Source organism: Lithobates pipiens, unplaced genomic scaffold, assembly GCF_037356315.1.
Source record: "Lithobates pipiens isolate NorthernLeopardFrog02 unplaced genomic scaffold, aLitPip1_a1.2 Scaffold_13, whole genome shotgun sequence".
Classification (NCBI taxonomy): Eukaryota; Metazoa; Chordata; class Amphibia; order Anura; family Ranidae; genus Lithobates; species Lithobates pipiens.
Window position 1 is genome coordinate 130,536,720 of NW_027507718.1, and position 12,573 is coordinate 130,549,292.

The 12,573-nt window shown below is 42.7% G+C and overlaps 1 protein-coding gene across 2 annotated transcripts in view; it reads right to left on the reverse strand.

Moving 5' to 3' along the window:
* Positions 1-12,018: 12,018 nt before the first annotated feature.
* LOC143974325 (survival motor neuron protein 1-like) overlaps positions 12,019-12,573 on the reverse strand; it is a 59,420-nt gene continuing 58,865 nt past the window's right edge. For both annotated transcript variants that reach the window (XM_077475576.1, XM_077475575.1), the window contains one exon: positions 12,019-12,181. The gene's annotated coding sequence lies outside the window, so the exon portion shown is untranslated. The remainder of the gene's footprint in view (positions 12,182-12,573) is intronic.

Here is a 12,573-nt window from a genome sequence, read left to right on the forward strand (position 1 = left end):
AAATCCTGATGGCAAAACACCTGCAAGCATTTCCATGTAAGGCGGAGGTCATTTGGGAAAGGGATCTAGGCCAACTCACGGGAAATCAGTGGGAAGAAGCCATGCAATCCGTAACCCTATGCTCTCTAAACGTAGCGCAGAAAGTGTCCCAATTATATATTTTGTTAAGTTTGTTTATATTTTGTTTTGAGAGCTCACTACACCCCAACGAAACTCCATAAAATGGCTAGGCTGCAGGACCCATTGTGCTGCCGATGTCGACAGCACAGCGGTGACCTTATCCATCTCCTGTGGAGGTGTCCAAAACTCCATAGGTATTGGAGCGAGGTTGTAGTTACACTTAATGGAGTATTTCAAACGACAATCCCCATAGACCCTCTATGCTGTTTGTTGGGGGTCCTGGAGGATGTGATTCCTGAGGAATTAACCAGAATCTCTAGAGCACTATTTCAGGCCATTAAGCTGATATTCATGAAATGGAAGTCAACTTTACCACCAAACACCGCCTCCTGGAGAGCCCACATGAGGAATACTCTCATTATGGAAAAATATATATATCAGTACAGGGGAAGCCCAGGCAGGTTTGAAAGAATCTGGTCCAAATGGTTGGACACTCCCGGTATGAGCCCCAGAGAGCTAGTGTTGTCCAGAATTCTACAATGTTCATAAAAATGACCATTATATGTGCGATGAACCTAGAAATGCAATGTTGTAGTGCTACACTTAAGCATTAATTTGGTGTATATATGTGGAGTGTAATCTGTTTGTGTACAATGAAAACTGCTGTGATATAGCCAATGTTCAATAAAAAAACCTTTTTGATAAAAAAAAAGCATATTTTGGTAAAGATGTAAACCAAACCACTGAAATGTCATATAAACTCTAATGCCGCGTACACACAACCGGCAGGCTAGGTCCGACGGAATCAGTTCGGACAATCTGATCATGTCTGAGCTAATCTGATCGTTTTTCATTTAAGAAATCTGACGGACCTAGAAATAGAACATGTTTCAATTCCTATCGGGAAAACCATTTATCTGTATGCTGGTCCGACAGAGCAAATACGATGCAAGGGAAGCTATTGGCTACTGGCTATTGAACTTCCTTTTTTTGTCCCGTCTTATGTCATCACATTCAAACCGAATAGATTTTCAAACGGACTTAGTCCATACATTTTTGGTCAAGTCCGTTCATTCGGAAGTCCATACAGGACACAGGATTATTTAATTACTTACAACACGGTTACATGTAACTACCTTCAGGTGATTGGACACTGACAGAAAAACCTGCTGGGATGCCCAACACATAACCTCTCCTACTCCTAGCAAGCTTCAGTCTGGTAGCAAACATTAGGGAGATCATAAGAACCAAGGGGAGGATCCTGTGTCCTGTACTGTAGTCCAGGGATTTGATTTTAATGGGAAGTCATAAAATCCTGTTTCCTGATCATTCAGTACAAAACTAATTTTTCTTTAAATCCTTATAATTGGGACATCTAAAAGCAGTCTGACTGTTGGGTGAGCAACATAGCAACAATGCCAACAAACCCACATAATAACCAAACAGGTCAAGAAGGCTCAATAGGCTTGAGAGCAGCCTGTAGCACCTTATGTCTGAAAACAGTGTCAGAGGAGGCCTTGTCATCCACCTGGTGTAATTTAAAGATGTGAACCAAAGCCCAGGTGGCAGCCTTTCAAATCTGAAATACAGATGCCTGTGGCTGAAAAGTCCATGAAGTACCACCAAATGTGATAAGATGTGCCCAAACAGTGGAGGAACCATATCCTTCAGACTATAGGCTTTAACAATAACATGTCTGATACATCTAGCAATGGTGAAACTGAGATGCAGGAAATCCCTGTGGGAGCCCTCAGGAAGCACAAACAGGGAATCCAATATCTGCGAGGAAGCAGCATAAGGTCTAAAATCTAACATCATGCACTACACTACACATTCAGAAGAAAGCCAGACAAACTGGCCCTTTTCCAACAATAAGAAAGGAACCTCATGCCGCGTACACATGATCGGAATTTCGGCTTGGAAAAGACAGATGAGAGATTTTCATCGGAAAATGCGACCGTGTGTATGCTCCATCGGAAATTTAGCTGTCCGAATTTCCGCCAGCTAAAAATTGATAGCATGTTCTCAATTTTCCCAACGGAAATTTTTTTTATCGGAAATTCCGATCGTGTGTATGCAATTCCGACACGCCAAAACTTCCTTTTTCTAGTCCTGACGTACGTGTTGTACGTCACCGTGTTCTAAACGATCGGAATTTGGTTTGACCATGTGTAGGCAAGACAGCTTGAGGAATTCCTTCAGAATTCCATCGGGAAAACCATCAGAGCTTTTCCGATCGTGTGTACGCGGCATTACAGGCTAAGGACGCAAATTCTGACACTCTCCTTGCTGATGTAATAGCTACAAGAAAGGCTTCTGCAGAGCTGGGAGAACCAGCCTGAGATCCCAAGGAGACACGGGTGATTGGACAAAAACCGAGATGTGAGCTGCACTCTGAGGCTGGGTTCACACCATTGGGAATTGGATGCGGAATAGCAGGAGATTTTGACCGCCTCTCTATGGAGCCGTCTCACATATCTCCACAGCGGTTCCGTGCGTTTTGCACAAAAACTAGTGTCTTTTGGTTTGTTTCAGGTTCAAATTCAGCCCAATATTTGAGCTGAAATCAGACCTGAAATGGTGAACCAGCACGCACTGGACCCCTGCTGTGAGCTGCGAAGCCTGAAGAAAGGCCATAAAGTACATTGTGGAACTAAGGGCAAAACTTTTTTTTTTTTCATCTTCAGTAGAGAAATACCTGTTTTTTGCTGTCTGTGTCCCATGGGGGAGGTTTCTCTTGACTTCCTGTCCCATAGCAAAAACAGGAAGTGAGAGGAAATCCTTCTGAAGTGGATTCATGATTGTCACTAGAACTAATGTCCCCATTGGAACATTTTCCCTCTATTCTGGGTTCTTAGGACAACCCAAAATCTGGGATTTTCTTTCACTTTACCTTTTAGTAATGGTAATGGTAAACATTACAAATAGAGAGGATGAATCTCCCTAACTGGGGCACAAACATAAAAAGAAAACAAAAAAAACTGACAGATGTTCTAATCCCTCTACACTTTATCCCCCCCAAAAAAGAAAAGTTTTGCCTTAAGTTGTACATTAACTAGATAGTGAGAGGCCAGAGGTCTCTGAAAAAGAATGGCTAGAGATTTGCCCCTTGATGGTATTTCAAACCAGATGTTGGTCCAGACTGGACTGGAGAAATAATAAAATATTACACGTGAAGTGCTTTCTAGCCTTGCCTTTGGTTGTACTTTAATTAGAGAGTGAGTGACCGGATGTCTCCAAAAAAGAATGTCTAAGGCTGAGATTTGTCCTTCAATGGTACTTAGAGCCAGATAGTGGTTAGGCTGGACTGGAGAAATGATAGAATAAGACCCATGAACTACTTTCCTGGATTCTCGCCTTGCACCAAGCAAAATACTGTAGGTTTCCAGCTGTGATGGTAGACTTTATGAGATGTCAGTTTCCTAGCCTTTAAGAGGGTAGGGATGATGGAATCTGACCCTCTGGCCTGGGGCTTCAACAGCTATGCCACTAAAGCCACCAGCCAAGAAGCAGAATTGTGTATTGGCCCTTGGGACAGGAGGTCTAGACAATTTGAAAGGGCCCACAGAGCATTTGTCAGGAGTCTGAGTATATCTAAATGCTATGATCTCCTGGGCTAGGTCAAAGCAATGAGAATCATTGGAATGTGCTTTATTTCAATTCTGCCAAGTAGGCAAGGAGAACCTGGAGGGGCAGAAAAGCATAGATCAGGTTGAGCTGATTCCATTGAGTAGTTACTGCAAAAGCCTAAAGGTTCTTGGACTTGGTGACAAACCTGTCCAGTTTGTTATTAAATATAGATACCAGGAAATCCACATTGGGCATCCCCATGTTTTGGCAAACAACTTAAAAAAATCTCTGGATGGATAGCCCATGCCTCAGGATATAGACATTGATGGCTGAGAAATTTCACCTGCTGATTTTCCATGTCTGGGATGTGAACAGTGGACAGGACCAGGATGGGAATCTCTGCTTAAGAGAGGATCAAGACCGCTTCTTTTAGCGTGGCGTTCGGATAGCAATGGTCCCTCTTTATTGATTAAAGTGTTTAATCCTACAGGAGCACAGCATTGAAGGGTATTTTAAATCACCCTTCCAGAATGTTGATGGGAAGGCAAACTTCCTCTGACACCAACATGCTCTGCACCAAGGACTGGACTATAGCTCAACAGACTGGAATTTGTTCTGATTACCTTCTATGACTAGAGAGGACTTCTTTCATTCCGAAATTGGAAATTCACCATACTAAAGGAAAATCAACACAAAAGATATTCAAACAACTGAGCTTGCCTCATGCTGCCAGACTGTTGAGTTGCAATGATCTGGAGTGAGTGAATTTGCGTCTTTATGGACAGGAAAGACTGGTTCTTCAGCAGCAAATCATCCCACAGCAAAAAACCTGCTAGCATGGGGCAGAGCCAATACAAGCACCTTGATGAAAACTTGAGGGGGAATGGGCAGACCAAATGGAAGGGAGAAAAACTGATACTGGTGGTCGCCCACCACAAACTGCAGATAGAGTTGGTGTTTTGTGGAAGAATGAGAATGTGCAGATAAGCAACCCTTGATGTCTGTGAAAGTCAGAATATTCCCCAGAGGTATTGACTGAAGCTACAGAACCAATTTAAAGATCTTCAGTTCCAGAATGTGTTGGACTCCATTTAGCTCTGGGGGGGAAAAAAAAGAGTAAAAAACATGAAAAAATGTCTCTTTTGGTACCAGGGTGATGACATCCTGGAACAGGAGCTGCTGCAAAGCAGTCATGAGACTAACCTGTTGAGACTGGGAGTCTGGCATGTCTGAGAGCATGAAACAGGGAAGAGGCAGAGGGTGAAACTCTAACTTGTAGCCCTGGGAAAAGACAATCTGGTCCCCGAGATGTGTGGGGACCAGAAAGCCTAGAAGGACAACAGACGCCCCCCCTCCCCTCCTTTGAGAAGTAGGGGCCTCCCATCACTTTGAAGAGGCTTTGACGGCAGACTTGGCTGGCTTGAAAGACCATGTCTTTTACAAACAAAAGGGTCCCGTATTAAAAATGGCATTGGAGGACTGAGAGGGACAAAAATAACCCTTTCTAACCTCAGGAATAGACCTACCGGGAGAGTTATACATGATTTTCTTGCAGTGTAAGAGAGTACTCCATATGATCTCTTTGATGAACTTATCCAAGGAGGGACCAAACAGGGATAAAAGGTAAAAGGTCCACTTGATGGTGGTGGAGCCAGCTGCTGATTCAGGGTCCTGGGTAAAACTGGGTAGATCCGGACATTAAATCCTGATGTCGGCTGAACCTGGGTGACAGGAGTGCAGAACTAACTGCACGCAGGAGAAGTAGAGCTTTGGCCCCACTTTTTCTTTAAATGACCAATGCCTACAAGCTCTACACCAGGGATATGCAATTAGCAGACCTCCAGCTGTTGCAGAACTACAAGTCCCATGAAGCATAGCAAGACTGACAGCCACAAACATGACACCTAGGGGCAGAGGCATGAAGGGACTTGTAGTTTTGCAACAGCTGGAGGTCTGCTAACCTACACTATGCTTTTCCCTAACACAGCTACGCACATTGTCAATAATGCTTTTGGGAGTCCAACCTTTATAGTGAGGAGGCTGGCTTAGCCAATAACCCCTAATGCCGTGTACAGACGATCAGACTATCCGGCAAACAAACCGCCGGAAAGTCAGCCAAATTTCCGAACAAGTGGACCTGCCCACACGCTTTTTTTTTCCGGTGGACTAGGTCCAGCGGACGTAGTCCGCCGGACTATCCGCCGTACTTTTGAAATGAACGGACTTGCCCACACATGGAGGAAAGTCCGTTCATTTTGAATGCGGCTCCAGGTAGCCAGGACTAGCGGCGGCAAAAATTGACACGTCGCTGGCCCCGTCACCTGGTATGGGCTTAGAGGGGAAGCCCTATGCCGAAAAAACGACGTGGGGGTCCCCCCCAAGGTCCATATAAGACCCATATCCGAGCACGCAACCCGGCCGGTCAGTAAAGGGGTGGGGACGAGCGAGTGCCCCCCTCCTGAGCCGTACCAGGCCGCGTGCCCTCAACATGGGGGGGTGCTTTGGGGAAGGGGGGCCTTACGGCCCCCCACCCCAAAGCACCTTGTCCCCATGTTGATGAGGACAAGAGCCTCTTCCAGACAACCCTGGCCGTTGGTTGTCGGGTTCTGCGGGCGGGGGGCTTATCGGAATCCGTGAGCCCCCTTTAATAAGGAGGCCCCCGGGTACCGGTTCCCTACCCTATGTGAATGAGTATGGGGTACAATGTACCCCTACCCATTCACCTGTGAAAAAAATGTAAATAAAACACAACACACAAGGGTTAAATATAATTTATTGCACAGGTCCGGGGGTCTTCTTCCGTCTTGGGGGGTCTTCTCGCCGGACTCCTCCTCTATCTTCTGCTCTTTTGCTAGCTCTTTTACTAGCGGAGGAGCCCAGCTTTCTTCTTCATCTTCTTCCAACTTCCCCTATACTCATTCACATAGGGTGGGGGGCTGGGATAAGCCCCCCTCCCGCAGACCCCAACAACCAACGGCCAGGGTTGTGGGGAAGAGACCCTTGTCTTCATCAACATGGGGACAAGGCGCTTTGGGGTGGGGGGCGCGCGTCCCCCTTCCCCAAAGCACCGCCCCATGTTGCGGGCACGCGGCCTGGTATGGCTCAGGAGGGGGGGGGGGCGCTCGCTCGTCCCCACCCCCTTTCCTGACCGGCCGGGTAGCGTGCTTGGATAAGGGTCTGATATGGACCTGGGGGGGACCCCCACAACGTTTTTTCAGCGTAGGGCTTCCCCTTTAAGTCCATACCAGGTGATGGGGCCAGCGACGTGTCAATCTCGCCGACATTGACTTCCTTCGCTAGTCCCGGCTACCTGGAGCCGCGCTCAAAATGAATGGACTTTTCTCCGTGTCCATTCGTTTCAAAAGTATGGTGGACTAGCACACACACGGCCGTATTGTACGCTGGACTGCGAGTCCTGCAGACAGTCTTTTGGGTAAAAGAAGTCCGCCGGAGCCCACACACGGGCGGATTGTGTCCGCTGGACTTTTCCACCGGATAGTTTGATCGTGTGTACGCGGCATTACTGCCACTCCTAAGCCATTTGTCCAAGGTTCAAGTGCATTACTTTCACTTAATATCTGTTTATTAATTTTTTCAAAAATTCCAAAAACATAAAACAAACAAAACAAAAATTGGAAAAGGGAGAACAAATACAATCCGCCTAAATTCATAAGAAAAACAGAGATATTTATAATACCTCTTAGGAAGTGCATTACTGGTAAATGGTTAGTGTGGCAGGGAAATCATGCAATTGTTTGCCAGGTCCACAGATAGTGAATAGGCTGTGTTTTCCTTGACCCTTGACTCAAACCTGAATTTCATTCCTATTTGCAAATATTTTTTCAACTTTAAAAATTTATGGGTAGCAAAAACCCTTAATTTTTCAAAGGATTCTGTTTATCCTTTTATCTGAATTGTAAAATCTATTTTCACTTTGACTTGGCTCAAGCCTTGGCGTTCTTATTTCCCCTGGTTGATATGTTGTCAAATTCACCAATCTGCATTTGTTTACACTTGAACACAGAGCTATTACTGATATAATGAGAACATCTGCCAACCTAATTTTGCAGTGTAATGACATTCATGTAAGAGAGATGCATGATTTCTTACTAATAAATGACATGTTTAGAAAGAATATATGAAACTAAATGCTAAAAGGGTGAATGTTTGCACAAAGTGGCCTTGCCAATGAGGAATAAAACAGGGTCACGGATGATGCGTCAGTGCTCTAGAATTCTCCTCCCACCTATTATTTCTGGTCTTGACACACTGGCTTTTAGAAATTGTGAAAATGGCACCCAGTCATCAGAAAAATAGAATCATTATACCCGTAGAATGTGGCCCTGAACTTGCTATTTGTGAGGCTTGCAAAAGTATTCATACCCCTTGAAATTTTCCACATTTTGTCATGTTACAACCAAAAACATAAATGTATTTTATTGGGATTTTATGTGATAAACCAACACAAAGTGGCACATAATTGTGAAGTGGAAAGAATATTATAAATGTTTTTCAAAATTCTTTACACATAAATATGTGAAAAGTGTGGCGTGCATTTGTATTCAGCACCGACCCCCCCCCCCCCGAGTCAATACTTTGTAGAACGACCTTTCGCTGCAATTACAGCAGTGTCTTTTTGGGTATGTCTCTACCGGCTTTGCACATTTAGAAAAAAACATTTTTGCAGATTTTTCTTTACAAAATAGCTCAACCTCTGTCAGATTGGATGGAGAGCATCTGTGAACAGCAATTTTCAAGTCTTGCAACAGATTTTCAACTTTATTTAGGTCTGGAATTTGAGTGGACCCTTCTAAGCCCTTGTACACAGGGTCGGACATTCCGACGGAAAATGTCAGATCGGACAGTGTTGTCGGATAATCCGACCTTGTGTGAGCTCCATCGGACTGTTTCCGTTGGAATATCCGACCGACAAAGTTTTAGAGCTGGGCTATAAAATTTTCCGACAACATGATCCGATCGGACTTAAGGCTCTTGAACTTTTTATCTGTTGTAAGTGCAATTGTTAATTTTATACATAATAAATCATGGGTTTTATACTATTGGAGCTTTTCATTTCTTTCATGTCATGGTTATACACCGATGAGTTTTTGAGTTCATGAGAGGTGGATGGAAGGGTGCTAGGTGTTTTGTCTACAGTTTGGAGGCTGTGCCACAAAGAGATCAGCAGCATTGTCTGGTGGTCCAGGAGAGATTTATTGGTATTGCAAGCTTTCTGTGACCCTCTGTAATGGGGGGGGGGGGGGGGGTTTCATAGACTTCTGGTAAGAAGTAAATCTTTATACACTGGTGGTGGATTGAACATGGCTCACATTTTAAAGATTTTTCACTCATGGATGGACTTTATATATTTTAAAATATTTTCTCTTTGACATTTTTATAATTCTGCATGGGTGTAGTTTGTGTGTGTTAACACACAAACTTTTCACTATTGGTTTTATGGTCATTCATTTTGGCTTTTCATATTATTTCTGTGAGGACTTTTTCACGTATGGTTTTCATTATATGTTATATATATACAGCACATACAGTGCCTTGCGAAAGTATTCGGCCCCCTTAAACTTTTCAACCTTTTGCCACATTTCAGGCTTCAAACATAAAGATATAACATTTTAATTTTTTGTGAAGAATCACCAACAAGTGGGACGCAATTGTGAAGTGGAACGAAATCTATTGGATTTTTTAAACTTTTTTAACTAATAAAAAAATGAAAAGTGGGGCGTGCAAAATTATTCGGCCCCCTTGCGTTAATACTTTGTAGAGCCACCTTTTGCTGCGATTACAGCTGCAAGTCGCTTGGGGTATGTCTCTATCAGTTTTGCCCATCGAGAGACTGAAATTCTTGCCCATTCTTCCTTGCAAAACAGCTCGAGCTCAGTGAGGTTGGATGGAGAGCATTTGTGAACAGCAGTTTTCAGCTCTTTCCACAGATTCTCGATTGGATTCAGGTCTGGACTTTGACTTGGCCATTCTAACACCTGGATACGTTTATTTGTGAGCCATTCCTTTGTAGATTTTGCTGTATGTTTGGGATCATTGTCTTGTTGGAAGATAAATCTCCGTCCCAGTTTCAGGTCTTTTGCAGACTCCAACAGGTTTTCATCCAGAATGGTCCTGTATTTGGCTGCATCCCTCTTCCCCTCAATTTTAACCATCTTCCCTGTCCCTGCTGAAGAAAAGCAGGCCCAAACCATGATGCTGCCACCGCCACGTTTGACAGTGGGGATGGTGTGTTGAGGGTGATGAGCTGTGTTGCTTTTACGCCAAACATATCGTTTTGCATTGTAGGCAAAAAGTTCGATTTTGGTTTCATCTGACCAGAGCACCTTCTTCCACATGTTTGGTGTGTCTCCCAGGTGGCTTGTGGCAAACTTTAGACAAGACTTTTTATGGATATCTTTGAGAAATGGCTTTCTTCTTGCCACTCTTCCATAAAGGCCAGATTTGTGCAGTGTACGACTGATTGTTGTCCTATGGACAGACTCTCCCACCTCAGCTGTAGTTCTCTGCAGTTCATCCAGAGTGATCATGGGCCTCTTGGCTGCATCTCTGATCTGTCTTCTCCTTGTCTGAGCTGAAAGTTTAGAGGGACGGCCAGGTCTTGGTAGATTTGCAGTGGTCTGATACTCCTTCCATTTCAAAATGATCGCTTGCACAGTGCTCATTGGGATGTTTAAAGCTTGGGAAATCTTTTTGTATCCAAATCCGGCTTTAAACTTCTCCACAACAGTATTACGGACCTGCCTGGTGTGTTCCTTGGTCTTCATGATGCTCTCTGCGCTTTCAACAGAACCCTGAGACTATCACAGAGCAGGTGCATTTATACAGAGACTTGATTACACACAGGTGGATTCTATTTATCACCATCAGTCATTTAGGACAACATTGGATCATTCAGAGATCCGCGCTGAACTTCTGGAGTGAGTTTGCTGCACTGAAAGTAAAGGGGCCGAATAATTTTGCACGCATCACTTTTCAGTTTTTTATTTGCTAAAAAAGTTTAAATTATCCAATAGATTTCGTTCCACTTCACAATTGTGTCCCACTTGTTGGTGATTCTTCACAAAAAATAAAATTTTTATATCTTTATGTTTGAAGCCTGAAATGTGGCAAAAGTTTGAAAAGTTCAAGGGGGCCGAATACTTTCGCAAGGCACTGTAGATCTATACTCAAACAAAAAAGTTAACAAAAAAAATACAAGATCGTGTATAAATAAAAAGAAAAAGGGCAGTCACTTTTCTATGCTCTATGTAAAGGGGTATGTCAAAAAGGAAAACTCTGCCTTCTCAGGAAATACAAAGTTTTCAAGCTTCGATGACATAAAATCGCCTGTCGTGGGTATGCCAATCCCCTAACACCTCACCACACAGTGGAGAACTCAAGAAGAAAGTCAATCACAGGCTTCCTGCTAAATGACAATCTGGGCTGGAGATTGTGGAATTGTGCGTGGTGGTGGGGGGCACACACACACATGCAAACCTTACTCTGTCTACAAACCCGTGCCCAGATTTTAAGAAAGTGAAGTATATTTGAAAAATACTGGACCGAAGACGCACATACCAAATCTGTGAAACACATAGACTCTGGAGGTACCTACAAAAAAACAATAACATGTGTCCACATAGGTTAACTACTAAGCATTTTGGGACTATTTTATGAAAACAAAGTATTAGAGGCCCCTATATTTTTATCTCATTTTATCTATATAGAATTTTGTATAAATAATATTTATTTTTGTAAGTACTTTATAGTGTTGCACACGTGCTAACCTTTTAAAAAAAAAAGACCCCAATTTCAATTTTGGTAAAAAATTGTAAGGTAATATATATGGGCTGGTTAACACAATGTAAATATTAGGCCACATAGGATCTCTACCAGTTAATGTTAATTTAACAAATAACGCTCCAAAAACCAAATCGCTGTACCAAAATAAACTAGTGTTAAGATTCTTATTAGTTCATTCTATATATGCCTAGCAAAATCAGCCTTAGCGTTAACTATTTTAAAGACTATTTAGTGAGTGTTTGGATGGGGTAGACTGTGAGATTGTATATGGTTTCTGATCTACATTTTAATGTGACCTAATACTGACCTATATCAATCACATCATCTTTTAACATTACATTAAGAAGCCTTACAAAACATTTTTACCATTGATTTTATTTTTACCCTGTTAATCTTTTTTTTAAAATTTTGTTGCAAAGTTGTTTTAATACTCAGATAAATTTATAATTTTTGTCAGTAAAAGAGAAAGGAAAAATATAATAGCTGTGTACATGATAAATAGAATATGGCAATAAACTGGAAACATTTCATTATTATATTATTTAATATCTCTGTATGTAGGTCTCTCAACATGTGTGAGCAGTTGTCATGAAATAGGGCGAGGGCAGTGGAGGAGGCTGTCCAAGGGGAAAAAGAGGAACGTAGCGAAGTGTCCTGCCTTCTCCATGGGAGAGATAATCCTTTCATTCTGGAGCAAAACAGAAATAATCATAATGTAAGATTATCATCTCAGAAACAGTTAATTTTCTCTATAAAAGCTTGGTTAAGTCATCTTTTTATTCCCATAAAATCTGTCCAAACTAGGCAAATTCTATACAGGTTTTTACATTTACACTGTATCTAAACACAAAAAATAAGCCTTTCGCTGCCACCGTCATATGGCATATGTCTAAAGCACTGGGAAGGGTGTGGAGGTTATAAACATTCCCAGCTACTGTAGATAAATAAAATATGTATGTATGTAAATAAAGTATGTAAATCTGAAAAGCCGACTGTACACCCCCAGTATTCACATTTTCACATTACTTTCACAAGGCATACCCCAGCCATGTTTTCTGGGCTTCACTCCCCTAACTGAGG